Source organism: Triticum urartu, chromosome 7A (assembly GCF_056163025.1).
Source record: "Triticum urartu cultivar PI428250 chromosome 7A, HENAU_Tu73, whole genome shotgun sequence".
NCBI classification, from domain to species: Eukaryota; Viridiplantae; Streptophyta; class Magnoliopsida; order Poales; family Poaceae; genus Triticum; species Triticum urartu.
Genome location: NC_141879.1, coordinates 39,301,312 through 39,310,835, shown reverse-complemented (window position 1 = coordinate 39,310,835; position 9,524 = coordinate 39,301,312). Strand labels below are relative to the sequence as shown.

At 47.0% G+C, this 9,524-nt stretch overlaps 1 long non-coding RNA gene and 1 pseudogene across 1 annotated transcript; both read left to right on the top strand.

Moving 5' to 3' along the window:
- The first annotated feature begins 351 nt into the window (after positions 1 to 351).
- LOC125523832 (uncharacterized) lies at positions 352 to 4,411 on the top strand. Its single transcript, XR_007290449.2, has 5 exons — positions 352 to 923; positions 1,004 to 1,161; positions 1,768 to 1,947; positions 2,340 to 3,204; positions 4,086 to 4,411. It is a non-coding gene; the product is annotated as an uncharacterized LOC125523832 (long non-coding RNA).
- Positions 4,412 to 5,383: 972 nt separating this feature from the next.
- LOC125518218 (stem 28 kDa glycoprotein-like) lies at positions 5,384 to 9,133 on the top strand (annotated as a pseudogene).
- The last annotated feature ends 391 nt before the right edge of the window (positions 9,134 to 9,524 follow it).

Below are 9,524 nucleotides of genomic sequence, written 5' to 3'. Positions count from 1 at the left end.
GATGATGTTTCACTCACCAAGATGTTATTTTATGCCTTTCTGAACATCAAGCCCATAAATATGAATCAAAATGAATAAAGTGGACATTTTCTAATATCCCACGGCAACGCGTGGAGCATCATCGAACATATAAATAAATAACGCTAGACAACCCGTCGTTCTGGAGGCATCGAGCGCGCACGACGTCTTTGACCGCACGATGGAGTTACTCGAGCAGTAACAGTGCATTCTTTGGCTGCTGGCGTCTGGTCAGCCGTTGGTTTTTTTTACGTTTGGGGCTGGTTCAAGAGTCGATGGCGGGTGGGCCTCACGAGGTGGGTTTCTCCTTGTTTCGGTGCGATTGAATTAGCCACGAAGATGAAAATATCTCCCTCGTCAGCCCCTCTCGCGTCCTCCTCGATTCCTTCCACTCCCTCGCGACCCTCACCGGCCACCGGCGACCTCCAACCCTTGTTCTCCGCCTCGTCGCCATAGCCACCATGAGCTCGAGCAGAGGAGCGGCTCGGCAGGACGAGGGGGCAGCAGCCAGCCGCGCCTCGTCCGTGTCGCGTGGTGGCCCAGATGCGGTCGCCCCGTGCTCTGCCTCCACGAGCGCGGCCTCGATCCAGACTCGGCAGGAGGAGGGGAGCAGCAGCCGGCCATGCTGTGTTGGCCGTGGAGGAGGAAGGAGCTCATGTGGCTAGGGTTCGGCTACCCTCGTCATCCATCTCCTCGATCTCTCTCTGTCTGGCCGTGGTCTGAAGGAGGAAGAAGGGACCCAACGAAATCGAGCGATGCGGGCTGCAATAGCCTAAATAGGTGGCGGTCGAGACCACGGGAGCGGGAGCGACGGCCATCTCCCCCCGCCCCACTCTCTTTACCTCTTCTATGGAGATGCTTTGCTGGGGACATATGATTTCATCCCATTCTGTACTATCCATCAGGTATGGATTTCTCTCGCCACTTTCTTTTTAGTCAATGACTTGGTGTCTAATATAGGAAGGCTAATTCGTCCCCAATCTAGGCCTCGGATCCATGGCTTCTCCATCTTCCTCCTCCAGCCCCTTTCTCCATGTCGGCCATCCAAGATAGAGACGGCTTGGATGCAAGGGCCAAGCATCGGCATGGATGAAGGCCTCCAAGATTTAAGTGGTCAATTATGAATGACGATGCAGCCTGCAGGTAATCATTTGTGTTATTTGCTTCTTTTCCAGGTTCGTCATATCCATATCCTATGTATTTCATCATCCCATGTGATTCAAGCTCGGCCATACGGTTGTATGCTAGATTAGTATGTACTATATACATCTGGATGACCTTGAGGATTAAAGAGTGCCCTTAATTCCAATGGAAAAATGCCTAAATCTCGCTGTCCACTAATTCACGGCAATGAAATTCTATAACTCTGCAAAAATCGCTTTGATGTTGTACCATCTGAAGCTTTTTCGTCTTCTGAATTGAACAGGCAGGAGTTTAGTTTGGTGTTCTCAAACAGGCCATAGTTTGATGTCCTAAATCTAATTTGGCCTTTCAAGTTAGATATTATCCATGTATAAATACAGATTTCCTTGAATATATATTGTTTTGATCAGCACAAAATAGCTCTAGCCTCTCGTACAATTTTCAGTGTCGTGCATGGGTGGTTTTTGTGCAGTTATGTTGATCTGCATGCATTTTCTGCATTATAGTGTTGATATGTCTCAGTAAAATAGTGAGTACATATAACATATACAAGCTACACTCAGTTAGTTTTGTTACTAATCCATTCATCCTTTGTTACATTCCAAGAGTCAGGGAACCGACACCCAAATAAATTCAGGCCAGTCCTCGATGTGAAGAACCTAAGGGAGGCGGATCCCGACCCTTATGACAGCCAAAATTAGGCCGCCACTCGTCTCTCTCCCGCACCTGCTCTTCAGATGGCCAACAACATTTCGCGAGCAATGACTACTGTCCAGTTAAGAGCAAGTATGTTTTCTTGCTGAAGCATTGTTTGGATTATAGTTACTTCTCTGTTTCTATCGATAACTACACATGTGTTCTTCTACTTATACCATCAAATTCTTATCTTTTGACATGGATCTTTTAAGAACATTAAATAGACCACCCAGTGCATGTAGAGGTTGTCCAATGCCCTCAACTATAACATGATGTATTCATGCAAGGTGATGTTATAATTAACCATATCTAGAGAAGACCGCAGACAAATTTCTTAAGCACTATTGTGTTCACTATGCTCTCCACTGGCATGTCAGCACTGATTTTATCTTTCTAAGTTCCCAAGAATTAGAATTTACTATTTAGGAAAGATCTTGCTGTTACTTGTCTTTTCAACAGTTCTTTGCTGTTGCTCTCAACAGTTCTTCTGTGTGGAAGGCTCTTTGTTCACACTCAAATACTACCTCTGAAACATGGAAGAAGGAAAAGGTTACTCTTCTGATCTTGAGAAAACAGTTTCAGAGAAGCTAGCAGATGCAGAAGAATCTCTGAGGAAGTTGAAGCAGATCTGTTCAGCACCCTGCATCGTTACTTGAACCACCTTTCTGGCCTTGTAACTGTACCCCTTTAACAGAGTTCGACGTGTATCGGTACCATGTAGTTCTCGGAATTTTTAGGCTGATGGAAATACATAGTTTGACGTGTATCGATATCTTCAGACCTTTGCTTCCGTAGTTTCGCCGAACTGAACTTCTCTAAAATACATGAACTAGAGCTTAGTCTTTAGATATTTTGTTTTTAATTTAAAATTGTTCAGATTGATTACTCCACCATTAAAATGTTGTTTATAGAGGCAAAATGCTTGTATATATATGACTGGTTGATACAAAATCTGGACAGTTATGTCAGACTTTTTATCTTGGCATTTGCTTTTCATGAATCTACTAAAGTTTTTACCTGATGATCTTCTGTGCAGCTATATTCAGGTTATAGGGCCTCTATAGAAAAAGCAATAATTTGAATTATTTTCTTAAATTTGCCATTCTAAATTCCTCAATAATTATAACAACTCAAGTGTATCCATATAGTTACATATCACATTAGATTTTCTTCTTAACTGGATTTTATGCCATGTAATGTAGGTTCTCTTCAATTTGTTGTTGTGCTAGGCATGAACAGAATGGCTTCCTCTTCTTGCGAACCACACTGATGTTGGCTTCTGGTTTCTGCTGTAATGGTCTTTTTTTACTACGGACAGTGTTTCTTGAGGCTATGTCTCTGCTATAGGTATGACATTATCGTTGGAACTTATACTATGTCTATTTGGTATATATGAATATATCCTTCCAGAGAATACTTGCTTCTGCATTATATACTGGATGGAAATAATTTCTTTGTACGCTAGAACATGGCCTTGCTAATTAGTAGGCATTCCTGAAGGTTTTTTGAACTGTTGGGAGACATGAGAAGGTTTTTCCTGTTAGTGCTTATGATTGGTTTGCTTCATGCTTACTGCTTTAGGACAGATATGTGCATGTTGGTTAATATCAACGTGTGTGGGATATGCCCAGTTATCTTAGCTTTTTGCAATACATGAGATTACTTCTTTGGGAGAATATTTGCTGCTTGCTGATAAGGGAAGGCTAAGTATAGATAATTAATGCGGGTGTTCCAGAATTCAGTGTATACCACCTGCTTATTGTTTATGTATGCCCAAACCAATGTTAGCTGCTTACGATAAAGGATTTTATTTTTAATATATGGGTTATAGAATCCAGCAGATCGCCTGCTTACTATTTATATATGCAAAGGGTAATGCATGTTGCACACTTATAATAAAGGGAAGTTAACTAGCAGAGGCACACTGGTATGATATACATGTTCATACATTAATATTATTACATATATATTAGTCAAAGGGACACTGTTATAGTCCATGATGTAAGCGGGGCTTTTACGTCTTCAATTAGAAGAGGCGTCCTAAAACTTGTGATGTTATTCTGTGGAAAAAAAATGTCGGTACCAAATGCTAATCAAATAAAATATTGTTTTAAATTAGGTACTTGAGTCATTGGCACAATCGGTAAATTTCGGTGGCTTAGATGGAATTTCATTGAGAGGTTCTCTGTCATTGACTATGTGGTACTAATTTGCTTTTATGTCTCTAGGTCACCGCATTTCGGGGGACTAAGTCCGACGACGGGAGATTCTACATATATTTTCTAAAAGACATGTCGCTTGGTCGAGGCCTTGATCATGGTGATATGTGTTTATTCGTCCGGTGACTTAGTAGAACAATAACCTCTGTGCACAGTGATGTTTCAGTTTCTACTAGAAGGTTTCAAAATTGAATGCACGGAGGGTTTAAATGAGTCTTGTACAGGACTGAGAACAAATTATGCTTTCTGAGTTTCAAGCTACTGAAAGTAATTGAAGCTTTGCTTTCGCTATGTAACAATGGTTGCATGTGTTAATTAGTGGTGCACATTTTTTGAGACCGTCCAAAATTCTATTATAAAGTGCTTATATGAAATTGATAGGTATCTGGAACTTCTTGTGCTTGAAACTAAATAGTGGAACACATCACATGCTTATTAGTCATATGCTACCGCTTATCAATATATCTCATATGAAACCTTTTACTTAACTTTGCAAAGGTTATTCCCTGATATAAACATCTTATGCATTTACTTGTTTGTGTAGAAGTGTGATCTGTTAGCCAATGTATTTTTTTAAGTATTACAGTTTTATAAATAGGAGGGAATGGGGGAAATAGCTATCGAAGAATACACCATGTTATCACTCCTAATTCCATAGTATAGTAACATTCACAAGGCAATATAAGTAGGCGTTGGTCTCTAAATAATAAATATTCTACTCCCTCCGTTTCAAAATAGATGACTTAACTTTGTACTAACGTTAGTACAAAGTTGGGTCATTTATTATGGAACGGAGGGAGTAACTTGCAAGGTTTGAAAACTTGGTTCGCTCTCGGCCTTTGCGCCATTGGCGCAACGGGTAATCTAGTCTAGTTTAACAAATTTGAGTCCGAAAAAGGTAGAACCTGGTGTTGGTGAAGTGTGAGGGGAGGCAACCATATCTTGTCATGTGTATCTGGACTTATTATATCTCTCAGCTTCAGTTCCTCTAGACAGAACAAGTTCTGTCTTTAAGCCAAAGTAAACAGATTTTGGCTTGACATTTCCAGTGGTACAAAATCATCCATCTATAGCTAGCCTTCCCACTATGTGGCACCAAATATTGTTGAAAAAAACAAGCACATTACAGACAGTGATTGCTTCTTTACAAAAAGATAATGGATGGACCAGAAACAGATTTTGCACTATGTACTCGAGACACGTGAATAACGAAAACACATGTACTCTACTATTTGACGAACGGCCCACCACATACTCTTTGCACGACACTGCAATAAGCAGAGCACCACAGAGCTAGCAGTAGCACACACTAACAATGGCGATGGCAAGGATGCCCATCCTCGTTGCCGTGGCTCTCGTGGCCGCAGTGGCCTCCTGCAGCGCGTGGGAGCCTAACATCTGTAGGCCGATGGCGGAGGTTGCGGCGACTGCTGTAGATGACGCCGTGGTGCCACTCATCCACGCGTTGCGGCCGCTGCTGGGCTCCGGCGGGCAGCTCGGCAGCCACGGCGGAGTGCCGTGCGCAGGGGCGGAGCCAGGATTTGACTATAGGGGGGGGGGGGGGGGGGGGGGGCCAAGCCAAATAGATAAAAAAATCTAGTGCAAAAAATAATCATCAAGAACAAGGTTGAGAACTTTCACATTGGCTGCATTGAAAATTTCAATACGTTGAAAATTTGAAGCAAACGGCTTAGTGAAATAACATAATCTTAGAACTGTTTGGTGGCGTTTTTTCTAATCATAGTAGCTGAATTTTGATCTTAGAATTTAGGTATATTGTATAAGTTAGACATAGGAATTCTTTCAACTCACAAATAGAAACTCGTTCAAAATAATTTGCATCACGATAATTTTTAAGACAAGCACAAGATCTGAATACTTGATAGCATCTCAAATCACACCCAAAAAAAACAACTAAAATCTGATATAATATCTAGATGAGAACTAAGAGAGATTAGTATATAGTGTGATGTGTTAACCTTGGCTCATTCGAGGCTGGAGCAGTGAAGTAGGCTGCATCGCCGATTGTGCGCATGAATCAGATGATGAGCAGTAGAGCAGGGAAAGTAGAGGCAGACGGACGGCGGCGGCGGCGCCTAATCCCAGGTTTTTTTAGGGATACCTAATCCTAGATGCATGCTAATCAGTAATCATAGGAGAACGTGGCTCCCACGAGACTAGAGCGGAAGGCTAACTGGCCAACGATCCGGACGGTAGTGCTTTTACATGGGCTTTTTTTTTTCTTCTCCAAAATACACGTTGAGATAGGGGGGGAGGGCGAGTAGGTGTGCACTGGCCGTGCGACAGCTGGCGGCTGGGCGTGGAGGCGTATAACGTGCGGGACTGGAAGACGGTCCCCGCCAACTGCGAGGGATACGTGGGCCACTACATGCTCAGCAGCCACTACCGCCGCGACTCCAAGGTCGTCATCGACCAGGCCATCACCTACCTTGACAGCCTCAGGCTCGCCGGTAATGGCAACGAGGTGTGCATTGTTAGAAGGGAGAGAGGGATTTGGTGGAATTGTTATTGTATTGCTTGAGCCTCGTGGGCATATATATATAGGAGTACATGGTTAACTTGGAGTACAAGACAAGCCGGAACATATCCTAATCTATCTCATATTTCCTAACTAAACATAATACTCAACATCCCCCCGCAGTCACGACAGTAGCGACGCAGACAGGTGAGACTGGAGAAGAATCTGAGGGCAAGCCGACGGACACCCTCCCACAGTCGTAACGGTTGACGCGTCGCGGAAGACGTGGCTGGAGTGGAAACCAACGAGGTTGCTCAAGCAAGGCGGTAGCCCTTTGTACCATTTGTCGAGGTAGTCGAGAGCGTAGGGTGGTGTAGCTGTGGTCGAGGTAGCCGAGTGCGAGGGACGCCGTGGTCGATGTCGAGTCGGGGTGGCCGGTGTCGAGGTAGTCATCGTGGACCGGGAAGAAGAGCGGCGGTGGCGGCCTGAGGAGGCGGTAGCTAGGTCAGAAGCGCGCCGACAGTGCTCGAAGTAGGCGAGGAAGAACCTGATACCATGACGAAAACCGGCGTGGACGGTGGCGTTCCCGCGCATAGGAAGTCGGCGCGACGCATACCACGTAGAAGTCGATGCGCAGGGACGACGAAGTGGACCGCGCGCCGCGACGCTACGGCCCGAAGGGGCGACGCAGCAGCAGCGCGTGAGTCAGGGCGACGACGGGAAAGATCTCAGGGAGGTTACAGGAACCGCATGCCACGCTCGCTACAATCCGACGGGACAACACAGCGGCAACGCGAGAGTCGGTGCAGCCTCGGGGATGATCTCGGGGCAGCGATTGACCGCGGGCCGCGGCAGTACGGCCCAAAGGAACTACACAGCGGCAGCGCACGGATCGATGCAGCCGGGGAAAAACCATGGGGCGGCGACGTAGCAGTCCGATGGGACGACGCAGCTGCAAACGTTCGCTCGATCGGTAATATGTGCGGGCACTCGATGACGATCTGCATCCTGTGAAGACAAAGATCGAAGACGCAAACCATCGACGAGGTATCCGCGACGTGAGTCACGCGGCTCATACGTGGCAGCCTGGCAGGAGCACGAACAGGCAAGGACGCATCGTACAGGCCGCAGGCATGCAAGCGGCACGCGCAAGCAGCCGGGCCTGAGCACAACACATATACTTAGATTGAATCCTGCTTAAGCAGCCGGGCCTGAGCACAACACATATAGATTGAATCCTGTTTGTGACGTCCAAAACGTCCTCATCCAGGATATTGCATCGATGCATGCAACTAGCTATGCACGTGAGCATGTCACAGATGCTAGCCTGGACGCGGACGGAGACGAAGAGTCCGGCCAACCGACTCGTGGTCGCACAAATCGAAGAGGCGTGCGGGACGACGAGGTGGTGGCCGGTGTAGTCTCAGCAAAGGATGAAATAGAGGCGCGCGTAGATGTCGACGGGGCGGGCGACGCAGACCGATCTATAGACTGGAAAACCAAAAAGAACACCGATCAAGTGATTGGCAGAGAGAAAATCCCCAATTAACAGATCGGGAAAAAGACTCTTTAAGGCAGCCGGCCAACACGGTCGGCGGACGAACCCTAGGTACCTGCGGCACCGCCCTCGGCGGTGGTCATGGAGGCCGACCACCCCGAGGGCGGCGCAGAGCGGAAGCGGCGAGCGACGGCTAGGGTTTGAATCGGTTAGGCTGATACCATGTTAGAAGGGAGAGAGGGATTTGATGAAATTGTCGTTGTATTGCTTGAGCCTTGTGGGCATATATACTATATAGAAGTACATGATCAACTTGGAGTACAAGACAAGCCGGAATATATCCTAGTCTATCTCATATTTCCTAACTAAACATAATACTCAACACACATTATATATGCTATTTCTTGCAGGTGTATTTGAGCAGGGGCCTGCGCTGATCTTTCAGTTTAGCTGAAGTTAAAAATTCTATGTGTACCTTGTTGAAATTAACCCACTAGAAAACACCAGTAGGGGCCTGCGCTGATCTAGATTAGTAGTACCATATGACGTGAAAATTCACATTGCGTGTGATACAACGACCGATGTCTAAGGAACAACATAAAGATGGTTGAATTTCTTCAGTATGCATATCTACTAGCTGACATCTCATTAACCCATGGGCATGTAATAATATATACACATCAACTCATCCGCAGGGCTAGGCCATACAACGCGACGAGCTACAACGCGTACGTGTTCTAGGGGAGCGCGCCTGCGCTACCGGAGACAAAGCGGCTGTACTACTAGCTGCTCGCAGTGGGCATCAAGCCGGTGTTCCTAACAGGCCGGACCGAGGACCAGAGGGCCATCACAGTTGCCAACCTCCGCCGCCAGGGCATCTCTGCATGGATGAACCTGCTGCTCAAGCAACCAGGGTTCAAGGGCTCCGCAGTGACCTACAAATCCGGCGAGAGGCAACAGCTGCAGGACGCTGGGTATGTCATCGTGGGAAACATCGGCGACCAGTGGAGCGACATCCTTGGCGCGCCTGAGGGCGCTCGCACCTTCAAGTTGCCCGACCCCATGTACTACATCGGCTAGGCCTCTAGCCATTGATTTCTCGTGGTCGATGAACAATAAGCTCCATCCTCTGAATAACTATGTGCATGTCCCATGCATGATCCCCTCTATCTCTATGGTTGTTGCCTAGTTAGTTTCCTCAGTGAACACACGGAAGAGAGGCCCCCCGCGTCGCCCCCACTCGGGCGACTCGGATGGGATCTAAAATCCTAGCCGCCGGGGGTCCCCATCCGTCCTCCCCTCCCTCCGCCGCCGCTGAAGGACGCCACCGGCTATAGCCCGGGGCTGATGGCGGTGGCGGGGGTCTTCCCTCTTGCCTGCGCCATGCGGGCGGTGCGGAGCCCCGCGACGTGGGTGGCACGGCCGATCTGGCCTGGCGGCGCGGCGGGCCTGCCTTCCGGCGGCGGCGCGA